The sequence below is a fragment of the Callorhinus ursinus genome, unplaced genomic scaffold (assembly GCF_003265705.2).
Source record: "Callorhinus ursinus isolate GAN/ISIS: 27379988/994484 unplaced genomic scaffold, GSC_fseal_2.0 scaffold14, whole genome shotgun sequence".
Lineage (NCBI taxonomy): Eukaryota > Metazoa > Chordata > Mammalia > Carnivora > Otariidae > Callorhinus > Callorhinus ursinus.
The window spans coordinates 14,808,102-14,833,279 of NW_027397076.1; positions in this window are offsets into that span (position 1 = coordinate 14,808,102).

Genomic DNA, 25,178 nt, shown 5'->3' on the forward strand with positions numbered 1-25,178 from the left:
TGTGTTCCGCCCCATCTGTGCTGGATAGTCTCCATTTCTCTCCACGTCCCATCTCCCCACGCTTCCCCATCCTGCTTTCTGCCCAGAGGTTTGACATTTATGGACATCTCCCTTGCCTTTTGGCTTCTGGTTGGATTCAGCCAATGAGAGCTGCCAGCAGAAGATCCAGAGGTAGATGGCTAGGGGTGACGTCCAGATAGTTCTTCTCCTAGCTCCCACCTGGCTGCTTTGTTTATGGGCTGTGGCTGTGTCCCTCTGAAGGCCATGGATCCTGTGGGCAGCCTTCTCCCCAAGCTTTCTCTGGCTTACAACCACTCCCTCACCCTCAGGCCTGTGGCAGCCAATCTCTTCCTCGGTCACTAGCCCTTGCTGTTCTCTCTTCATCCTGCACACACGTCTGCCATGGTCCCTTCATTAATGTATCCATTTGCATGTGTCCCCTGTTTCCTGTCAGAACCATATCTCCACCTCCCTCCAAACATGGATAGAGAAGTGACTTAGCATGATGTCTAAATCCAGATGTTCTCTTTGTCCATCGATGGAAAACACGAGAAACAAGCAAGCACAATGGAATTCCTAGTCTTTCCAAATGTTTGGTTCTCCCAAAATCTGGCAATGGAAAAGCTCTACTTTTCTTCTCTTGGCACAGACTTTCCTACACTAAGTTCAACCTGGTGATACAGAGAAATGGAAACTCGACTGGGTAGGATTATATTTTTTTTTCCAGCTAAATCATAAAACTGAAAGCTTTACCTTAAAAGTAAACCAGGAACTACTGGGAGCTAAGGGTTCAGAAGGTGATGCAGGGACGGGGGTGGTTATGATCTCTAAAACACCGCTGAACGTTTGAAGTATATTTTCAAATAAGACACGAAACTGAACATACTGCTTTTTCCTTTTTAGACATTTCTCCTTAAGAGTGAGCTTCAGCCATCCCTTCAATTCAGTTGAGAAATTCCATTTTTATTCATTATTACTGACAGGATTATTAAGAGATTGCCAAATTTCCTCATCTCCAGACCTTTCCCCATCCCACCCCCCACTAACCTTTAAAGATAAATTGGATATTCTTGGTTCCCTCATGGCTCAAGGACAGGTGACCCACACAGCATTCTGTGGAGTAGAAATAGAAATCATCTTGAGTTCTAAAGACGGTACTTTTATTGAGGGTACTTTATTTTTACCCTGCTATGATTTCTGTGCTTTAATCATTTGAACCAGCCAATTTGAAACCCAGCTCCCCTCATTTATTGGACGTTCTTAATGGGGATTAAATATTTACACTGTCAGTGGCCTTTTTTTCCCCCCACCATGAAAGCTGCACATTTGGAACATTCAGGAGCTTTAATTGTCAAGAAAGGCACACTTACATGCATAGTCAAAATAATCAAAGACGCACTTGTCAGTCTCTTTGATTGGGGGTGAGGGGGGAGATGTTGGTGACAGGGCAGGTGTGTGATCCCAGCAAGTTGATTTTCTTGCTGAATGAGGACTAAAGACAGCTGTTCTGAGGCCAATTAGAATAAGGCTAGATCAAGACCCCCCTTGTGGTTATAGAAGTCTGGGAGTCTTTCTTGAAAATATACTAGAAGTTCTTTACCAGACTACAAGCCCACCCACTAGGACTGAAATCCAGCCTGCCTTCTGCTCACCACGCCCTGATCCCTGGCATGGGGCTGGGTATGTCCAAAGGAAGAGATGATTTTTCCACGTATAAAGACTCTGTAGGCCAGCTATGGCCCTAGTCAGGCCTAGGTTCCAGACCCAGTGCCACCACTCGATAACGATGCAGGCCTGGGCTCTCTGAGCTTCTATCTCCTGGGATTTCCAAGCATATTAAATGAAATAATACGGGCATGTCATTTAGTACAATGCCTGGCACACAGGAAATGCTCAATAAATAATAACCTTATTATTATTATCACCATTATTAGACACCAGGGGGCTCCAGGGCTATGCTAACCCATTGTAGGAGTTTGCTAGGGCTTCCAAAACCAAACACCACAGACTGCGTGGCTGATACAACAAGAATCTATTTCCTCACAGTTCTGGGGCCTCCAGGTCTGAGACCAAGGTGTCAGCAGAGTTTCTTCTGAGACCTCTCTTCTTGGCTCGTACATGGCCTTCTTTCTCCCTGTGTCTTCACATGGTCTACCCTCTGTACACATCTGTGTCCAAATCTCCTCTTCTTCTAAGGGCCCCAGTCATACTGGATGGGGACCCACACTGACCGACTTCATTTTACTTCATCAAAGACCCCATTTCCAAATACAGTCACATGTTGAGATACTGGAGGTTAGGACTTCAACATATGAATAGGGGAGAGGAGAGACACAAAGTAGCCCATAATACCATTTCAAATCTCATCCTTAAGAAAGAATTTTAACTAGCATTTCTGGGGCACATGCCCAGCATTGAGCATCTTACTTGGGTTTGACCAGCACTTACGACTTATGCTCATCTATTGGCTCTTACCATCACTATCATCAAAAACAACAAGTATTTACTAAGGGACTCCCATTTATAGGGCTTTATGCTAAGAGCTAGGGATATACCAGGTACTGTCTTTCATTCTTAGCAGTGGAATATTCTTTAAACAAGCCAAGCCTTTCATGCCTCCATGCTCTTGCATATGCTATACATCATCCAACATAACCTACCCCTTTTTTCCACCTTGCAAACTCCTATTCATTCATTAAGGCTTAGTTTAAAAGTCACTTTCTCCTGGGAGTCTTTCTTGAAAATATACTAGAAGTTCTTTACCAGACTACAAGTCCCTTAAAAGATTAAATTAAAAGAGAAATCAAGTTCTGATTCCTCTTTGTGCCGTGAGGAATGAGCACAGGGCCTGGTGTATAGTAAGTGTTCATTCATTTATTCCAGAATGATGAGTATCTCTTGTTTGTCAGGGTCCATTCTAGTACTGTACTCAAACTTGCCTGTTGAATTTGTTTAACTGAATTGATCCCTCCATTTGGTTACAAATTCCCTCCTCTGACATTGAATAGCACCTTACTTACCAGTCTATGATAGCATTTACATCTTGCAATTTACATTCTACACTATACATTAATCACGTACCTATCTTTTACTCGATTGTGGATTCCTTGAGGTCAGGGGATGGTGCCTCATGCAGTTTCTCTCCATAATTTTTTGTATGCTTCAAACTTTTTGTTCATTTACCTTCTCCTTTCTTTAACAAACACCTTCTGAGAACCTACCGTGCACTAAACACGTGCTGAGAGCTGGGGGGATGTGGCAGTGAGCTAGACTGATGGTTCTATCTCTATGCAGCTTGGACAGACTCAATGTTCAAGAAACATCGGTTGAATTGTACGCTAAAGACTAAATTCTTTTTTTTGTTTTGTTTTGTTTTTTTATTAACATATAATGAATTATTTGTTTCAGGAGTACAAGTCTGTGATTCATCAGCCTTACACAATTCACAGTGCTCACCATAGTACCTATCCTCTGCAATGTCCATCACCCAGCCACCCCATCCCTCCCACCCCCCTCCACTCCAGCAACCCTCAGCTTGTTTCCTGAGATTAAGAGTCTCTTATGGTTTGTTTCCCTCTCTGGTTTCGTCTTATTCCCTCCCTTCCCTATGATCCTCTGTCTTGTTTCTCAAATGCCTCATATCAGTGAGATCATACGATAATTGTCTTTCTCTGATTGGCTTATTTCTCTTAGCATAATACCTTCTAGTTCCATTCACGTCATTGCAAATGGCAACATTTCAGGGGTTTTTTTTGATGGCTGCATAATATTCCATTGAATGAATATATATATATATATATATATATATACCACATCTTCTTTATCCATCTGTTGATGAACATAAAGACTAAATTCTTTAGAGGCAGGGGGTCATTCTTTGGGGGTTGCCACAGCCCCAGATACAATGACTTAACCAGCAAATGCACAATACATATGTATCAATTTGTGAATTGATTATCTCTGTTAGAGACAGTGAAGAAAAAGGAGAAAAACAATATCCCACAAAAATATTATTGATAATATGGAGGAAGAACCACTGACTCTCATTTTTCAAACTTTGTTTGAAAATGGCTTTATGTTGAAAAGGGAAGAGTCTTATACTGTAATTTTGTTGGACAAGCTTACAATAATTATCAACTGAGTGCCAATAATACTTTAAGAACTCCACTGAGCATTAAGATCACACTAGTGCCTATTTAAAATTAAGCTCTTTCAAATTGAAAGGGCACAGATTCAGCATTTTCTATTTTTTAATAAGCAAAGATTCTATCTAACAAATAAAAACCCTCCTTTTCATGGTACAAATTTCTGTTCACAATAAAAACTTTCATCTAAGATGGTTAGTGGATCCCCTCTAAATCCAGTAAGAATTCAAACAATTGATTTTCTTGAACATACCTTGAATGATATTCTCTCATCTGTTGGAAAAATATGACAACATGCCAGATCTCTGAACCCTGTCGAGGACACACCCATGGACAGACAAGCAAGTTTTCATGGGTGTATCATTCCATTACACACACAGCCAACTTTTGATGTGCACTAGGGTTCCCCCTAGTGGATATAAAAGGTACTTGCTAAAAATGAAGACACCTTCACCACTACCTGAGGGACTCGAGTTGTTGGGTACTATGGTTTCAAGCTTCCATTCTTTCCTAGCATCTGTTCCCCAAAAGTGGAAGTATGTCACTGATTAATAAAGGTTTTATTAGCACTCCTCTTTCAATGTGGCTTCTGCTGTAATTAAGGTGCCTGCCTGCAGGCTTGCAAATGCAGCATGAAATTACAGTCAGCCCCAGAACAGAGGAATAAAACGAACATTCTTTAAAACAATGCCACCTGATTTCCATAAGATACTCCCCAAATCAAATTCTCAACTGTAACTATTTTGGCCCAAAATAATATGGTACCTCCATCCAAATCATGAAAAAAGTCGGCTCTTCCCAGAGAATCTGGTAATAACTATGTCAGTGATGGCCAGCCACTTTTAAAAAATGTACTTTTGTATATTGTCCAAATCTGATTTCTGGGTGTTAGTCTTTGTTATGTCTTTTAACAAATCCCTACTACTTATCATGTGGAGTGTTTGTAAATTCAGTCTATACACACTTGTTCATTACAGACATCGCACTAGGTACCAGAGGTTGGGTGGAAGGAGGAAACATATGAGGAAGACTCAGTTCTTGGTCTCTGTAAAGCTGATAATCTACTCTGACACGTCAATTTTCCATCTCCTTTACTGGTTCCTCTTCTTCTACCTACCTCTTTAAATGTTGATGTGGAAGGGATTATGGTAACTACGTTTATCTGCCCAGAAAGCTTTACCATCCCCCTCTGGCTGCTAATTGAACCCACCCTTATGTCCCACCCTCAACCAGATGTGGGCACATGACCCAGTCTGGTCAATCCAAGTGCTCCATATCTGACAATTGTGTTTGGTCTAAGCATAGGTCATGTCATCCACACAAAACCAATCAGAGTTCTTTCTAGGGATTGCTATACAGACGGTAGGAGGAAAAATGTCTCTTACTGAGATGGCTAATCTGGGGCTACCAGTGACTTTGTTCTCTGCCTAGTAGAAAATCCTGTCTGAAATAGCAATGAGGCCAACATTCCAAGAGAAGCACAGATGAAGACAGCCACACACAGAGAGAGAGAGAGAGAGAGACAGAGGCAGAGACAGGCCCACGAGGACTGGCCCTTTGACTAGCTGGTTAGGGCTTTTATCGCCTGCTCCATCTTTGGCATTCTCCTGTCACTGCTCTAGTCTCCCTGGTCAATATCACCAATGCTCCTGAGCTTCTGCTATTACTTAGCTGCTGAAAACTCTAAAATCTCTACACCAGAGTGATCTCTTGAGTGTTAGATCCATGTGTCTAAATGCCTACTGGTCATCTCTCTTGACATTCCACACGCATCTCAAACCAGTTTTCTTCCACACCTCCCCCCCCAACCCCCACCATGTTCCCAATATTGATGATACCATTGTCCACCCACGTTCTCAGTCCAAAAGCTGGAAAGTCATCTTGGACACTTCCCTCCCCCTTTATATCTAATCAGCTAGCAAGTCCATTAATTATCTACTTAAGATTCCTCATATCCCAGATCCCTTCTGTGCTCTCATTTCTACTCCATAGTTTGGTCTGTCCTCACTTCAGACCTGGGCTCTTTTAGGTGAGATTGGTATTCCCGGTCCCAGGCTCCCTGTCCACCCCTCCTATCCATTTCCCTCTCATCTTCTTCCAAAATGGCAAGTTCATCAGGTTGCTTCTTTTTAAAAATCCTTCAGTGACTCCTTGTTGTTTTACAATGTTTTTTATGTCATGGCCCCATCAGGCTCCACTCTGCCTCCCCCCACCCTCCTAGACCCGCACAAGGCCACTTGTTGCCAGAGGTAACTGGACTAGGGGTTCTGCCTGCCAGGCTCTTCCCAGCAGTCCCAAGGGCTGAGAGAGTAGGGTAGTATCTCAACACGCCATATAACGTACTTGTTGGGAATCTCTGGCTTAGAAATTACAGCTTATGCTTCTTAGCTTGATCTACAAGGTCCCTGCCTGCCTATCTTTGAAATATTGCGTCCCCATTCCTTCATAGACACATGGAACCACACTCTGGGCTGAGCTTATTGAAGAGTAATTGTGCAGGGCCAGTGAACCTGAACACTGAGGCATCTGTTGGTATGGGTTGATATGCCTGGGGGTGTGTTGTTTCGTTCTGTCTAAAGGAGGAAGTTAATGCTAGGCTTCTGAGGAAAGACACAAAGAAAAGTAGACATTCCCCACAGAGAGCAGGGGTAAGCAGGGGCTGGAAGGTGTACTTTGACCAAGGCTTTTGATCTTCAAGGCATTCACACCATCATGGAGTCAGTGACACGGTGAACACAGAGGCACAGAGTAGGGCTTCCTTCCTGCCTTCGCACAGAACACTGCTTCAACATGGGGGGCGGAGGCGTTGCTGGTGGTGATACAGAGTAGCAGAGAGGAAGCCACATTCTCAAAGATGCTTGGCTGGGGTCTCCCTACAATGACTAAAGAGATTGAAGGAGTCCTAGAGCTATACAGGTGGGGGATAATCAGCCAATAAAACTCAGGAGTATTAGTCATGTGATCTCATTGTTCTCCATCAGGGAGACCTGTGAAAAGTAGTTAAGGGGAGCTGTGTAAATCCGTCGTGAGGTGTTTTGCTAGAAGGGAAAAAAATCTAGCTACTTGTAGCATAGACAAAGAGGGGTTAAATTTTTGCACACAAGGAGTCCAGTTGCCAGTATTGGTTGCTATTCAGTGTTAAAATCAGAGAACCCCGAGGCTCTTATTATCTTTCTGCTGTCACATGGCAGCGGCCGCGTTTGCAAACATCAAGCCAAGAAGGGGAAAGCTAGCTTTCTCCTGGCATGACTCTGTCTTTTTATATCCAATGCAAGGACCTGTGCTGACTTCCCCTTACTTCTCATTGACCAGAATGTGGTCACAAGCCTGCTCTAGACCAATCACTGGCGACGCGGAAAGGAATGGCCGTGATTGGTTCCTGACTGGCTCAGGAGCCTGGGGCCCGGGGCGGGGGTGCGGAACTTGCCTCCCTTGAGGTCATCCCAGATCATTCCAGATACAAAACTAAAGTTCCGTTAGCAGGGAAGAAGGATGGAAGGGGAGCAAATGGGGGATGGATAGGTAAAAAATGATGTCTGTTCCTCTAGTATGCAAAGATGTGTGGTTCTCCGTTCCAGGAAGGTCTCCTGCCCCCTCTTCCCAGCAGCTAAGTCCTACTCATGGGATTCCCAGTCTAGCACGTTCTCGGACTTCCATTCTCCAGAACTCACCCCTACCCCCTCAGTGCCACCAACACTGCCAAGTTCACACCCTTATCTCTGCTGTCATTACACTCCATTGCAATGGAGTGTCCCTATGGCCATAGCCTCCCTGGAGGAAGTGGTTAGATCACATTCATCTTTGTCTCTAATGTCTAGCATGATGGGCCTGGCACATAGTAAGTGTTCAGTATTTGTGGAACAGATGTTGCATAAACAAATCCAAGGTAGAAAATAATCATCTTAGCTCTGGCATCTTCAAGCTTGAAGGCCCACTAAATGTGCACAGTAGACAGCCATTCAATTCAGCCACACCTATTTCCGGCAGGTCTATTGTCTGCCAGGCACCAGGGCAACCCAAGAGGATAACATAGGCTCCTGTGAACTCAGAGAGCATGTGCACTGCAAAGATAACTAACAATACAAAACAGCGTCTCATAAGTGTCTCATTAGAGCTACGGGAGTGCAGTGGCGAGGGGGGACAGAGGGCACTGGGACAGGAATGGCATAATAATTAAAATCCGCAGGTAATACCAGATCTTAATTTAATCAACACTTTCAACCTCCACCCATCCACAACTTCTTAGGGATGTAAGAAAATTGTCACATTTGAACACCATTTGCCATGGGTGCCGTGTCTATCTGCCAGTGCACCTGTGACCCATCGTAAAAGAACCACATGGTAAACAGCCAAAGAGGAAACCAGGGAGAAAAGGGGGCCTAGGTCATTCACAGCTCAGACAGTCAGCTCTTGAATAGCTGAAAGCTGATGCAGTTTTAACCAGTGATTTGAAGATCAGATGATTCTGTATTTCACAACGGTACTGCATTTGAGGTTTTTGTTGAGGTGTGTTATTGGAGAAGTGGTAGCCAAAACCGTGTGAAAGGCACAGTGAAATGCACTAAATGATTGATTTTATAGGCCCCTCGCTGCAGGGAAGCTGGGTTTTTGCAATGGAGCAATACTGAAGTCACCTAAAGCAATAGGGACAATACTAAGAGTCTCCTAAGAGGTTCTTAACTTTTCTTTGGCAGGGAGGGGCATGGGGGCATGGACTTCTTTGACAGTCTGCTGAAATCTATAGATATGTCTCAGAATGTTTTTCAATTTTTAAACTTCTTTTTTTTTTAGAGAGAGAGCACACGGGAGTGGGGTTGCGGGGAGACGGAGAGGGAGAGAGAGAATCAAGTAGGCTCCATGCCCAGCACAGAGCTCAGTGTGGGGCTTGATCTCATGACCCATGAGACCATGACCTGAACCGAAATCAAGTCTGAGGCTTAACCAACTGAGCCACCCAGGTGCCCCAATTTTTAAACACTTTTCTAAAAAGTTAAAAGAAACAAAATACATAGAATTACAAAGGAAGCTGACTATGTTGAAATATTGTTACAAAATAAGAACATTATGACATGGTAACAGATGTGCTTCTTTAGTAATATTGTAAATAACAAGACCTAATAGCATCTCTAATATTTAATCATGACCTGAAGTAGGGATAAGCCTAAATCCAGAGATCTGCAACAGTTGTCATGGGATTTGAAAAAAAATTCTGTGGTTTCTCTTGGTGACAAAGTCATAGGTGTTCCTATTAAACTATTCTAACTTTTGCCTACATTCATAATGAAAGGAAATGTTACATTGCAGTTAGGGAAAATGAAGATGTAATTTCGTTTTACCATCCAAGTTCACAGATCTGGATTAAAAACTATTGTCCTAAGGTCCCTCTACCACAGGGTGACCAAACTGAAAACCAGGGTCAGCATGTGTTTCCCTGCCATCCGTGGACACGGATCTGGGATGTCGTTTCCCGCCTATTTGAGTCATTACATTATAATTTGTATTCTGCTCCTTAAAAAAAGTTAGGTTCTTAGATAGAGTGATTCAACAACAGAAAGGGGGATAGGGCCCTATCAGGATCCTAGTTGGAAAAGACTTTTTAAAATCCACCCCCATGAACTGTCCTTGGAATGTGGTTCTCTAATGCGAGTGTTACTGTGTTTTCCGCTGATTTAGTAGTTGTTCGGTCCTTTACAACCTCTGTGGTATTCTTGCCTCATCAAATGTGGACATTTCAGAGATAGAAAATGGCTCAGGGAGCAGACATTCATGCTATCCCCCTAGAGAAGCAGTTTGCCCATTGCATGAGGTCACTCTGAAAATGGATCCAGAAGGAGCCCAGGTCCCCTTGGAAGGGGAATTTTGTGCCCATTAAAATACAAATGAGAAACTCCTGTAATTTTTCTTTCTCTCTCTCTCTCTCTTTTTTTTTCTTTTTCTTTTTTTTTTTTTTTACAAATAAAAAGCTGTAATAATTGACTGGGCTGATTCACAGTTCCCCTTTCCTGTTTATTTTAGGACTTACCTAAATGAGAGGGGAGGGGAGCTCAAGGGGAAGTGTCCCAACACTGTTGGGAAGGGCAGATCACTATTTTATTGTTGCAAAAATGAAGTTCCTTCTCAACTTAGAAGCACATCAGGCACCAATTCTTCAACAATTACTATTTCATTTATTAGGTGTGTCTTCAAAGTTTAGCTTCTGTACCTGTGATTTTTTTTAAAAGGTAAAACTATTTGACATCTAAATCTGTATCTACACAGTAGGTAATTAGGAGAAAACGAGGTGGCTTGGGGGGGGAGCAATTCTCAGATAAATCAGATTAATAAGGGCAACACATTCCAAAATATGGAGTTGTTACCTCTTCATGTCGAAAAGGCTTTTGACCAGCTAGATATTTAGTATTTATACAACAAGAAAGTGAACTAAGATTGAGAACATACCTGCTGGGCAGTTGTCTACTTGACTGTCGGTCATATTTTCCCAGTCAGCAGCCACAGAGTCACTTCCTTATTTGTATTTGGTTTTCAATAAGACAAGGAAGGCATAGATCTTATTCTATTACAGCTATTTGTGTGTGTGTGTGTGTGTGTGTGTGTGTGTGTGTGTGTGTGTTTCTTTCCTTGGTTTAAAATTTCTAGATCTGATCCTGGCATCCAGGGTCATGCTGGACAATTATAGGTTCTCAAAAAGCATTTACAGAACTGGCTAGAACTCAAAGAGATATGGCCAGCTAGGGAGGATCCAGCAAATGATTTTTTTCTGTAAAACCTGATCAGCAATGTGTAAAAAGATTTCCCGCCAATAACTTAAACAATGGATTTTAAAAACAAGCTTGAAATTTGCAAGTCACACAGAAGAGAGCCCAGGAGGGAAGATCTAACTGGCAGCGAAAAGGTCAGAAATGAATAAAATGAAGTCTTCCAGGAACCTGACAAATGCTCAATATGTCATGGTTGAATAAATTACTAATTTTAATATTAATACTGACAATTCTTGCATACTGACTCGTGTAATTTCCTCATCTGTAAAGTGGGGACATGCACGGCACCTCCATCATGGGGTTGTTAAGAGGATTAACTGAGTTAACGCATGTAACACGCTTAGAATCGCCACGGGCCCATAACAGGTGTTCATTATTATATTTGCCGAGAACGGCGATTTCATGCTCTACTAGAAGTCATGGGGCGCCTGGGTGGCTCAGCCGTTAAGCGTCTGCCTTCGGCTCAGGTTGTGATCCCAGGGTCCTGGGATGGAGCCCCACATCAGGCTCCCTGCTCAGTGGGAAGCCTGCTTCTCCCTCTCCCACTCCCTCGGCTTGTGTTCCCTCTCTCCCTGTGTCTCTATCAAATAAGTAAATTAAATCTTAAAAAAAAAAAGGAAAAAAAAAGTCACTAAAGGAGCCGGGATGGAGACAAACCCGAGGAGGGAAAAAAGAAGGACAGAAACTTATGTCCTGGAGGAACTCCATTCTCAGTCTGTGTTACCGTCCTTGCTGCTGGAACAGGCTTCCCGGTTCTCTCATTCTTCAGATCTCCCAGCCTCTGCACAGACAAGCCTTCCCTTGCTCAGTCTAAAGTAGGTCCCCTCCTATGATTCCCTCTTCCAGCACAGGGTTCGTTCCCTTTAGAGCATTTCATGCAGTGTGTAATTGCTTGTGGCATTCTTCATTTACCCGTCTGTGGAGTGTCTCTACCTCTAGCCGGCTCACTCCCTGCAGGCAGGGACCGGTTGTGTTACCGATTTATCCTCAACTCCTAGCCGAATGCCCCGCACATAGAGATGCTCAGTGAATGAATGATCAGTGTCCCTGTTGTGCACACGTGGAATAAATGAGTGTAGCAGGGTTCCTGTTGTAGGCAAGTTTCCCTCCAGCCAGCATGGCATCCACATGGATCCTAGGAGTTGTGTGTCCCCCCTTCAGAGAATTTTAAACTAGCCCTATGAGCACGTACTTCCTCCTTCTGTTCCAGCTTACAAAGAGAGGTGTGAAGGTGAGATGGAAAAGGGAGGTTACCCTGACAGCAGCTGGGGTGTGAAGGTGGAGGGGCAGGGGCAAGATAGAATTTGAGGGTCTATCAACTTCTCACTAAGAAACACTTCCTTTTTGGGGGGCACCTGGGTGGCTCAGTCAGTTAAGCACCCGACTCTTGGTTTTGGCTCAGGTCATCATCACATGGGTCATGAGATTAAGCCTCGTGTGCAGATCCTTGCTCAGCAGGGAGTCTGCTTGAAGATCCTCCCCCCCACACACACTCACACAAGTGTGTGCTCTCTCTCTCTTTCTCTCTCTCTCTAAAATAAATAAATAAATCTTTAAAAACAACAAAACTTCCTTTTTGATACACCCTTGGGAGGCAGGAAGTATAGGCCCAAACCTCAAAGTTTTGGGGTAATCAACAGTACCCTAAAATCCCTGAACAGGGAGGGTTTGGACACCCCGGTAAGATATAGGAATGGCCTGGATGTCTTGAAGGTAAAGCCCAGATGTGAAGGAAAGGAAAAACTGAAAAAGGGTCCAAGAATGGGTCTTTTTATATCACAGGCATAACCCAAGCAGAACTCGGGGAAGGAAGGAAAGAAAGGGGGTGAGGTCTTCTGCTCTTGCAGGGTAGCTCGAGAAAAACTGGCCACACCTGGAAACTGACCAGGACGAAGCCAGACTGCTTGCTTTGCTTTTATGCTCTGGCCGGCAGCGCACATGGAGCCTGCCCTAGGAGTGGGCAGAGGGGCTCCCGGGGTGTGAAAGCCAGGCTGCCGCTCACTTAGCCCTCCCAGAGGCAGAAGCAGCCTTTCCCCCCAGGCCAGGATGATCAGGGAAGAAGCCAGTTGGACAGGAACTAGAAATGGGTTGAGGCTAGCCCAAACTGCACATATGTATGAATTACAAAAGCACACCCCCCTCCCTTTCTTCAAGACACTTTGCTTACATCTGTTGGAAAATTGTTATGGGCTGATTTGTTGGAACAAGACACATAGTGCCATCTGCCAGAAAAGTGTAGTAATAAATATACAAATCAAATGCCTTTGCTATAAATGGTGGTCTGCTAGATGTGGTCCTCTTGTGCAGCGCTCAGCCTGAACAACTATATTGGGCAATCCTGTCTGAAATCCAGAGTTCTAATGTGCTTCAGTGGTACCCAACCTATGATCTACCAGGAAGACAGGGAGATGATCTCTGGGGTCCCTCTCATGCCAGCAGTCTTTAGCAAAAGGTGTTCCAGGGGTGCTCAGATGGGGATTGTGACTTCTCATGGTTTATTTACCCTATCTTACTTTGATACTTCTGAACAGCCCCCTGCAGGCATACCGGGTGCCTGGGTTTGAACACTTGTTTAAAATGCAGATGACAGCCCCCATCCAGTAGTTTCTGGTTCTCTAGGTCTGGGATAGGATCCTGACAACTATTTCTCATAGTAATTTTGGTAGAAGCTATAGTTTGAAAATGTCTGTCTTAGCGGAAAGAATCTGAATTTGCTACATAAGAAGTTTGAGAGTTGCGTCAGAACCATCAAAAGCTTGACTTCCTCTTCCCAGTATCTTTATCAATGCAAAATCCTTAATGCATTTCTTTTCCTGCTATGGTTAATTTGTGAGACACTGAATACACAAAATGTAATTAATGGAAATGACACAGATCTGTTTGTCAGAGGTAAAACCATGAAGTTTCAAAAGAAAGTACTGTCAGGATTTTTGAGTATTATGTAATCTATAATTTATATATAGCTAGGGTTTAATAGCAGCCTAATTCTGGGCATTTAGTGTGTGTGTGTGTGTGTGTGTGTTACTGGAAATGAAGAGTAAGAGGGTAGTATCTTTCTTGTATTTGACTTCTCAGATTAAAATGTTCCCACATCAAATGGTCGTGGGTTTACCCTGAGTATTAGCTCTGAGGTTGGGCATAAATAACTGTGTATTTCTGCCTTCTGATTCATGCCTGGAGCTTTCTAATCCTATGGCCTAAAGGTCTCAAAACAGATAAAACTGAAATGTATGTCTAAAATTCCTGGGGGCTCTCACCAGCTATTTTGGAAATAAATATAGCTTCCTGCAGGCGAGCTTCCATTTGTCCAGAATTACCTAGCTAAAGTGGAAGCTGCCCACACAATTACACTCTAGTTAAAGTATTTTGAGCTCCACCCACCCTCTGCCCAATTTTAGCATGGTGTGATGGAGGCAAGCAGGCCATGAGAACCCATGTGGAAATGTCACCAATTGACTGAACGCCTGGCCTCTTTGAAGGTGGGGCCTGACTGCTGGCCACGAGCTCCCTACTAGCGTAAGTACGCAGATTACTTATCAAAATTCTTTCGTACGAGCTCTCACGCTTAAAGCTAATAAAAGTAGGACAGACCTCTTCATTTTACAGAATAGGAAACAGGCTCAGGGAGGCTAGTGTGTGGGAAACTTGAGTGTCCTGATTACCGGTCCAGTGTTCTAGGAGTCTCAGTTCTCAGCATTGGGATCATCTGGGGGAACTTTGAGAGAAAGCAGATGCCCAACCCAACCCCAGCTTCTCAAGGGGTGAAACCTCGTGTTTTTTAAAAAAGCACCACAAATTCAGATAAATAGCCAAGGTTGTGAACCCTTAGCCTAATACGTGCTTCATTAAAACACCCAAGAAAAATAGTGGGGAAATGAACTGAAGTGGAAGGAAAGAAACCTAGTTTGTCCAATGCAGGAATAAAGTCCATTAGAGCAAAATGACTGTGTTGCATATCGTGTCATATATGAAGGTACCCTCTGGAGTTGTGCAAAGGGGAGAGAACCCGCTAGGAAGAGATTCATTAATAAGATCCCTAAGAAAACAGTAAGAATGCAAGAGGAATCAAGACGACTCTCTCTGGGCTCTGGAAAGCAGATCCCCACCTGAATTGCCCGAACTCATGTGGGCTTCTACAGGGCTAGAGAATGAAACAATATACGGGGTATCCAGTGTGGCTCTCTGCGGGTGTAAAACAAAAGGGCCCCATTTAAGACACTGTCATTCTGTTGGGGTGATATTGTCTTCTCTCTTCTCCCGTCCATGTTCCGTCTCTAAGTGGGGCTGATTCAGATATCCTAGCGGTGAGGAGTTACGAGTCAGAACAGCTGGTTCTGGTCACAGCTCTCTCATTACCTGCTGTGTGATCCCCTCAGCTGAACTGACCTTCAGTTTTCTTATCCTTGAAATGGGGAATCTAATTCTTGCTCTCCTTGCCTTGCATGCAGGATGCACTGTAATGACATACTCATATGTATATATGAGTGGGGTGCAATGCGTTGCCGCTATTACTATAATAACACCCACCACGAGATTCATTAGTGCCAAATAGTGCATTCTGTTAGTACCATATATCTTTAACTCTTCCATGTCCTGGAGGCCTAATCTCTTGTCTGTCCCTGCTGTGAAAATGTTCGGAAAGCACGGGGTTCCTTCCTTTTAAGTATCCAAACCAGAACACTCTGGAGAGTTGAAGTACGGAGAGAGAGCCAGACGAGTCAGCTCATGACAAGAGATTAGAATGAGGCTGGCAGTAGATCAGACTGATTCAGGCCTGAGACAAAGTCCTGAGGGCTGGGGAGAGTGGCCAGGCTCCAGGCTTGTGCTGTCCAATACAGTAGCCATTGGCCACATGTGGCTATTTAATTACAATGAAATAAAATTTGAAATTCAGTTCCTCGGCCACACTAGTCACATTTCTAATGCTCAACAGCTACGGGTGGGGAGCGGCTGCCATATTGGCCAGTGCTGATAGAAAACATGCTCATTGCTGTAGAAAGTTCTGTTGACAGCTCTGTTCTAGGCCTTCTGAGCAGTCGACAGAGATTGACCGTTTCCGTTCTGGGGCCGGATTTCAGTCTGAGAATAGCATTCGCACGGGAAGGCCCGGGAAAGCTCGGATATGTCTGTATTCTTTCTGGCCTGCCCTGCCCCCTCCCTCTGATTCAGCCTGGAGACTGGGAAACACTGATGGGAGCCGCTCTCTAGGTAAAGCTGGAGTAGGGAAGTCCCGGATGGGACCTACTCATGGTAGCAAGGCGAGTGAGGCCCTTCCTTGGACCCTTGGGAACAGCCAGGAGGAAATGGAAAGCATATGTAAACCTGATGAAAGCCACTGAGAGCTTTCCTTCACCATCAGCCCTCTAGAGACTCCAGCCACCGCTGCCAAGTGCTGACACACCCATCAGCCTTTCAGGACCCACCCATCAAGGCTGGGTGGGAAGAGAAGCCCCGGAAAATCAAAGAGGTTATCTGGGCAGGGCCCTGGAGCCCACATAGCCCACCCCCAGCCCCTTCTTGGGAACAGACCTAGGCCAATTTGGTCAGGCATGGCACTCGTGTCTTCTCTGGACGGTGAACAGCAGCCACGAGAGAGAGCCCCAGGTGGTGATATTGGCTCTTCCCCCAAACCCCATATCCTGGCTGAACTGAGGCAAGCTTCAAGCAAAATTCTGCCATGCTTTCACTTTTAGACAGAATTTCTTTAGCCACCCAGGCATAAAACCTTGACGACATAATCCTGATGAAGCTCCATCTCCCCATCCTTTTTGGTTTCTGAGGCACGATGCTGGGCCCCCAGCAGGCTTGGTGCCATCAGAAATCCCCTCTGCCATTGGCCAGAAACTGACTCGGGGTCAAGCCTCAGTTGCTGTCCCAATGGTATACGTCTTAGGGCCTGGCTGGATTCTCATTCCCTAATCGTTCCAGGTGTCGGGGGGGAGTGGGGGATGCGGCTGGGGCTGTCTCTGAACCATTTTAGCCCAGTCACACGTCTTGACAGTCTTTGATGAGAGTTGTTTCTAACATGCATTATGCAAATTAACAAGTCACTAATTTCAGCAATAAAAAACAAATTCTGATATTCAATATGCTAATTAACACATCACTGGTTGTTGGTGGAGATATCGATTGCAGAAGGATTTGCAGCTGCCCCTGGAGTTGGCAAGCCCTGCGATAATGCTAGTAGACGCCCCTCAGATTCTGCATTCTAGCAGCATGACCACCTAACAGATACGGCATATCACCCTGATCATTATAAAGTACTTCAATACAAATGAGAGAAGGCGTAGCATGCTTCCATTATAATAGGGAAACTGAGGCACGGTGCATTCAATTAACTTTAAATCACACAAAGAAACAGAACTGAACAGATCCCCACTGCTCTGAATCCGAGGCCTATTCCTCCCCACCCCCTGCCCCAACCCCAGCCTGTGTTCCCTCAAACAGGGTGGGGGTGTGTGTGCGTGACCCACATACTCTTGATTATCCTCTTGTGATAGCCTCCGCTAGTCTCTGCTGGTTCCCACCCTTCTGGTCGTAAGTTCAGGTAGTAGGGGTACCTTTCAAGATGGCAGTTTGTCTCTAACTCTTTGGGAGACTGAAGCTGGTGGACTGAATCTAGGATAATGCAATGCTTTTTTCTCCATAAGCCTCCTGCTTATTTAAACAATTATCATATGATGTTTGCTTAATTTAATCTTGTAATTATTTAAACAATTGTCATATGATATTTATTTCATCTAACCTTAAATTCCAAATCAACTAGGGAAAGGAAGCTTTTTGAAAGGTGACTTTTGAAGAGTCACTTTCTTATTTTCGTGTGTCTCTAAGGCTCAGTGTAGTGCCTGGCACTTACGTGACAGTAATAAGGAGTGGATAAAAGGAATATGACTAATATTATCGGATCCAGGGTACAGAGTTAGAACTTCTCCCAATGGCAGTTCATAGAAGGGAAGACTATTTATTACTCATAAAATAGGCCAACATTTTTACAACCCTTACCATGTGCCAGGCTCTACTCTAAGCACTTTATATTTATTCATTTCATCTTTATACAAATCCTGTGCTATGATCCCCATTTTAGAGATAAGGAAACTGAGGAGCAGAGAAGTTAAATGACTTTCCTAAGATCACATAGCCCCAGGAATGAGGGAATCAGGATTTGAACTCAGACACTCTGGCTCCAAATCATGTGTCCTTTCCCTTACAATACTGTAGTAGGAAGAAAATGGAATTCTTACACCCACCACACACCCTACCCAAAAATAACACATAAGGCAGTTTCAAATGATCCTGTGCCAGTCAAGTGGCTAGAAGGCAATCAGTCATCCAGCTGGGACTCATCAGTGAATCTGGGCCACCATTCAGGCAAGGAGAGCCATGGGCATCAGTGGGAGGAGAGAGAAGTTTTACTCTCGAAGCCATTTCCTGGAGATGTATGTATGAGTATGTGGGTGGGTGGGTGGGGAGGGATTGCTAGGGAACAGAGGTGAGAGAAGAGAGAGAAGGATGAGAAGCAGGGGAAGAGAAACCTTACAGAAGAGGAACCCGCTCTTCCCCCTTAGTCCCAGGGCAGCCCCAGGAACAGAAGTGCATCCACAGGACCTTGTGTCAGAGAACAGCAATGCCCGGGGCCTGTGGTCACCTGATTGTCACCATGCAGGGGTGTAGGCCCAGGGCGTCAGAGCTGGAAAGGCTTATGGAGGATCCAGGAGGAGAGCAAATGGGAGGGAGGAGCAAGATGGCGGAGGAGTAGGAGACCTAAATTTCGTCTGGTCCCAGGAATTCAGCTAGATAGGGATCAAACCATTCTGAACACCTACAGACTCAACAGGAGATCGAAGAAAAGAATAGCAGCAATTCTATGAACAGAGAAGTGACCACTTTCTGGAAGTCTCCTCTGGACAAAATGACAAGAAGGAAAAACTCACCTCAAAAAAAAGAACAAGAGGCAGTACCTACTGCCAGGGACCTAATCAATACGGACATTAGTAAGATGTTGGAACTGGAGTTCAGAATGATGATTATAAAGATACTAGCTGGGCTTGAAAAAAGCATAGAAGATACTAGAGAATCCCTTTCTGGAGAAATAAAAGAACTAAAATCTAACCAAGTCAAAATCAAAAAGGCTATTAATGAGGTGCAATAAAAAATGGAGGCTCTAACTGCTAGGATAAATGAGGCAGAAGAGAGAATTAGTGATATGGAAGAACAAATGATGGAGAATAAAGAAGCTGAGAAAAAGAGAGATAAACAACTACTGGATCACGAGGGGAGAATTCGAGAGATAAGTGATACTCTAAAGCGAAACAACATTAGAATAATTGGGATCCCAGAAGAAGAAGAAAGGAGGGGCAGAAGGTATATTGGAGCAAATTATAGCGGAGAACTTCCCTAATTTGGGGGAGGAAACAGGCATCAAAATCCAGGAGGCACAGAGAACACCCCCTCAAAATCAGGAGAGCAAATGTCTGCATCTGAGTTGCTGTAAGGAACCAGGAGAGTTTTCTGGCCCTTTCTCAGGAGGTGCCTTGGGTTTGCAGCAGAATTCTCCTTTGTATTTTCCATTTATCACACATGTGCAGCCCACTTCACCAATTTTACCTTTGCATACCACACATATCACAATGTATCAAATAGTTTTTCTCTTTGTTGGCTCTCTCTATATTAACTCACTTTTTAAAAGGTAGACTGCCATAGCCTATCATGAAATCATAGGTTGGATATGCAAGACACAGATTTTCCTAAGTGTGTTAAAATAGACAACTACTAGTAGAATTAGTATTGCCCATTCTGTCTGCCACTTAACCTCTTCCTCGGGTGATACACTCTTCATCATTAGGAAGCCCTGCGATTCTGAAATGGACTCTTTCAGACAAGACTAAGATGGAATATTGGAGAAGCAGGAAAAGACAAGACTGCTGGGCTGGAAGAGGAGCAAGAGAACCACAGGAGAGAGAAATCTTATCCCACTTGACAAGAAACATGAAACTTGATAGTTTAACGGTTCATGCATGTGCTGTGCTTTTGTTAAAGAACTCTTCACCCGTAAAGAGCTCTTCCTTGGTTCAGGGAAGTCTCTATCTGTCTCCCGTATCTCATTTGCCAGTTATCTCCCTTCTACTGAAAATGGTCAGACTCAGTTTACAGGAGCCCTTGGGCTCCTGCCGTCTTCTTGCTCACTCAGGCTGCAGCATTTGCTGTGGTTTGATTGCAAGCCCCTGCTTTGGGTATGGTTAGGAAGCATCAGGTAGTGGAGCCAGGCTTCAGACGTGGGAGGAGGCAGCATTTTCATCTCGGATCTTCGAGGCCTGATGGCAATGGAAGAAAATCCCTGGAAACATCCCCACGGGAGGGCTGGAATGAAGTGACTGCAAGCATCCAGGGAGGGGGTGCTAAATTTTATAAGGCGGTGGCACAGAGTTTTCCACTCCAGAGTAATAGGTGTTGACAGGAGGGAGTCCTTGTTCCCAGCATCTTGCCTCAGGCACAAATGACAAATGGACATTCATCAAGGTTCAGTCCTTGGCACCCTTAGCTGGTAATATCAATGTACTGCTGGATGGAGTTTCCCCACTGATATCCGCAGGAGAAAGCACTTTTGAGTGGTTTTCTCAGAGTGATGTTTTTAAGTCATCTTGTTTTTTGAAAAAAATTTTTTAATTTATAAAAGCAATTATCTAGGACAGAGACCATGTTTGTGTTCTGCCCATCATTGAATTGATAGTGACGCCTAGCATGTATTAAGTGCTTGACTATTAGTTCAATTAAATTAACTAATTTAAATGATTTATGAATTAAATTAGTTAACCCATTTGAGGGGAAGATGGAGCAGTATAAAAAAGGAAATTAAAACCACAAATAATTCTACCCACAGAGGTACCCTATCAATATGTTGATGAATTTGTTTCCAGTCTTTTTTTCCACGTAAATTGAGATCATACTTTAGGATGAATTTTATATTCTGTTTTTAAGTTCATGTTGTATCTTGAGAAATGTCCAAGATCATTCGTTTCCCAAAACATCACTTTTAATGACTGTGCGACCCTCTAGTGTGTGGGTGTAACAGTTTATCCACTCCCGTGTTGGGTATTCAGATTGCCTTCCAGTTCTCAGTTGCGACTCAGAACAATAAATGACCATTGCATTCACTGGGCTCCTTCTAGATGACAGGCACCGCGCCTGACACCAGGGGACAGAGGCGTAGGAAAGTTCTAAGTTAACGCCTGCAGTTCAAGAGACAATCATGGACGAATCTGGAAGGGTAGGAACAGCCAGGATGGTGGGGGAGAGCCAGGATTGAGCAATTCTTGGACTCCAAGGAAGGGGGAGACTGTCAGGAAGGAGAAAACAGATGAGTGGATAAAATGTCAAAGGCGGCGGAGAAGTGCTGGCTCTTATTTACAAACTATCCTGTGGCCCCTGGGGCACCCTCTACTTCCTCTGATGGGAGCCCTGTCTCCTCCTGCCGCAGGGACTTTGCACATGCTGTCCTTGCTGCCTGGATGACATCCACTGACTTATGGTCCCTGTTTTTCAGCTCTTAGTTCACTCTCATATCCCTTCACTGCCTTCCCTGACTCGGCTGCTTCCCTCTATTATACACCCACAATGGAGGCTCTTCTTTGTACACATTTGCTCTTCATTTCTATAATCCTTGATTACTGCATGCCTCCTCCACTGGAGCCTCGCAGATAATAAAAATATGTTGAATGAATGAGTGAAGGGGCAGGGCTGAAAGATGTGCCTTTTCTTTGTAAAGATATGATAGATGCGAGCCCAGAGAAATAGAGAAGAAAACAAAAGAAAAGGCAAAGAGGTTAGCCTGCCCAGCCCTCACCCACGCCCCAGGAGGAGCGCTTTCTCTGAAGGCACCTGGATACAGACAGAGCAAGGCGGTCTGGCCCACGTCAGGCAGGGCCAGGAATCAAACCCATGAACTTGGCAATCAGCAGCCCCCACACCGCTCCTCTGACATGGAGCAAAAATGAAAAGGAAGGAAGGCGGTGGGCACCTCTTCTTGTCTCCCTGATGCCTGTTTCCTTACTATCGAGATTAGAAGGGGCAATAGGGTGTCTTTGGAAGGCTTTCCAAGCATGGCAGACAGCCGAGGAGTGAGCCGGCAGATGAGGGAGATCTGTTCGTGCTGCAGATAAAATGACTGAGGATTCAGGGACCTGTCTGGTGGTGATACCATCAACCATGGAAGGATCCATTTCTAACAGCTCCTTCTTATACATTATTCATGAAAACAGGAAGACAGAGCCGATAACATCAGAATGATGCCGCTGTCCAGCAAATCTAATGACTGTAGCTTAGGGGCATTTTAACTAGCATGGAAAAAAATTATTGTTGCCAATTTGAGGTCGGGGAGGCTCGGAGAGCTAACTCACGCTGCAAGAGCTGGTGGGAGTTTCCTATTTGGAAAAAGGTGTGGCCTACCACTGGCAACATCTGTTTCTTTGTGGTTGTCTGGGGCCTCCCTACCCTCTCATTTCTTAGTTTCTGATGGAGAAATTAATGCTGCTCTAGCTAAATAGCCTTAGGTTTTCAAATCAGTCCCTGTTTTCATATCCGCCAGTCAAAAGGCAGGGACCAGCAAGAGGACTTTGTGGAGGGCTTCGTGGGATTTCAACATAAATTATTAGCGTCTAATCTGTTCAAGCCTAAGGGACGAGAGCTTTTTAAACAGTGAGAGGATTCTGTTGTTGCTGAGATCTGATTTTTGTGCCCAGTTTCTGATTCATTACAACTACAAGATTCATTCCATCCTAAACCCCGTCCAACTTGCTGTCAAATAAGCCAGGAGGTTGGTTTGTTGAAATGGGAGAGAGAAAATTGGGAGGGCAGGTCAGGTCAGTTATCCGAGAGGCAGAGGCTAGGAGAAGCAGAAGGCAGCTCACTGCGATTCTTAATTTGCCTCTTATTTTCTGTCCTTCACCTAGAATGTTCTGGCTCCCTGAACATCGGATGATGCATTCAATTACATCCATTCATTCATTCCCCACAAGCAATTGTTGAGGGTGCACTGCTTGTCCAGGGTACTTGCAAACGATTTGCAACACTAAAAAATAAACCAGGCTTTGATGCCTGCCTTTCCGCAGTTTAACTTTGGCAGGCAGATGGAAGGAGACGGAAGCCTTTCATGAAACAGCTTTTCTCCAGGTGTGCTGGGAGAGGAAATGACTGTGGCAGGTCCTCAGATGATCAGGTTTTATCTGAATAATTGCATATTTTATTTTCATGTGTATTATAGAAACAGAACTAGCCCTTCCGCCCTGTCATTTCATAGACACTTGCTTGGGGGGCTGGTGAAGCTGATTTTAAGAAATAATTGTTAGTAGACCAAGTGGGGTATTGTGATATGCAAAATCACAAAGTTGGTTCATAATGGGAAGTAGTGATAGTAGTAGCCACCAGTAGTTAAGATTGCTTAGTATGGGCCAGGTACTTTTGGTAAATGTTTTACAAATATTTTTCTTGTATAATCTCCACTCCTCATTCCTGAAGAAAAACTGCAGTGGTTTGATCCCATGTCCATCTGCACTCAAGATTATAAGCTGCATGAAGGCAGGCACGAAAGCCTGGCTAATGATTTAGTTTGCAAATAGTTTGCAAAAAGTACCCTGGACAAGTCATATACTCTCTATAATTACTTGTGGGATAAATGGATAAGTGGATATAATTGAATGCATCAACCAGTGTTTAAGAAGCCAGAGCATACTACAGGAAGGACAGAAAATAGCAGGCCTCTCACTGGCTGCTCTCTTTCCTGCTCTTCAAAGGGTGTGGGACAGCCTGGCATCCTCCCTGGGGCTGCCTGGTGTCACTCAGAGCCAGGTCCCAGGGTGGGGAGGGTGGATGCAGGGAGCCCATTTTCTGCCTAAGTACTATCTCATTAACCAGTCCAGCTGTGTTGATAACCAGCCAGTTGCTGCATTTCAATCTCCATCTGGTTCCTGGTCTGGTTTGGTTAGGATTCGGGAGGGGAGGAGGCACATGATTAATTCACAGCAATAACCATTCACCTTCACCACAACCTCATGCATCATTATCATCTCCATTTGCATAGGGGGGAACAGGCTCAAAGAGCTCACAGAACTTGCTGGAGGTCACAGCTAGTGAATGGCAAAGCCAGGATTCAAACAGATGTCTTCTCTCACATCTTTGAAAAAATTCATAGTTCAGGTAGACGAGCTGGCCTTCTTCAAAAATCTCTAACATGCTTTTATAACTGTTAGAAATCACAAAGTTTAAAGAAATACTCTCTCTGCATAGATTTTGATGTGTAACTAAAGTCTGACGAAATGAAATAATCATGTGAATGATTAAATTATAATTATGACAGAGCAGTGGCTGCCCATTTGGAAAGACTTAAAACATTTTTATAGAAACTCAGTGTTCACATTGGCCAATTTTTTCCCCTTGATTCTTCTCTGAATTCCAATGAATTTTTCATCAGCTTATTAATTAGCACAAATCATGGATTGTGCTATGTAATTAGGTCTTATGTGTTCCTCCAGATCTTATATTTGAGTTAAATGTTAATTTTTCACAGAGAAAAATTAGGAATTTGACAACCGCCTTCCTTCCTGGCAATAGAATATACATGCTGCCTGTCAAAAAAGATTGAGTGCCTGAGTTTCCAAGATACAGAGTGATAGATTATTCAGCATGAAATTGCAAACTCATTTGCCCAAGATCACAATCAATTGCTGACAGCAGTTTTTTTCCCCCCAGAAACCCATTTGTGAAGAGCATTTGGTAGTCTAGTCACTGAATGTTAACTCATATGCCATGACTTGCCATTAGTCTTTGTAACTTTTCTTTAGTCACTGTGTTGGTTTGCTTTGTTATAATTTCTGTCCATCTCAGAGTCACCAAAAGAAATGAAGTTCCATTTTCCATTTTTCCATAGTATTCTTACTATTAGTAATTATAGTAGTTCTGACCACATGCTCTTGGGAGACAGTTCTCAGGGATCTCTTATATTGCCGTATATCCCATAAGCAGGGGTCCTGGCTCTTTGTTCCAGATTATCTTTTCAGAGATGTTGGTTAGCAAAGAGCCTTGAAGGATAGAGATAGTATCTCCCACTGAAGCAAAGAGCAATGCTTACTGCCCATGATAAAATATTTGGCTCCCTAAGCTCAGGGCTCAGCTCCTATAATACAACGCACTGTACGTGAGGGCATCATCTTTGCCTGGATCCATGAGAATCGGGCTCAGGAAACTGGCACAAATGCTGATACTCTGGCCGTTGCTATTGATGAGA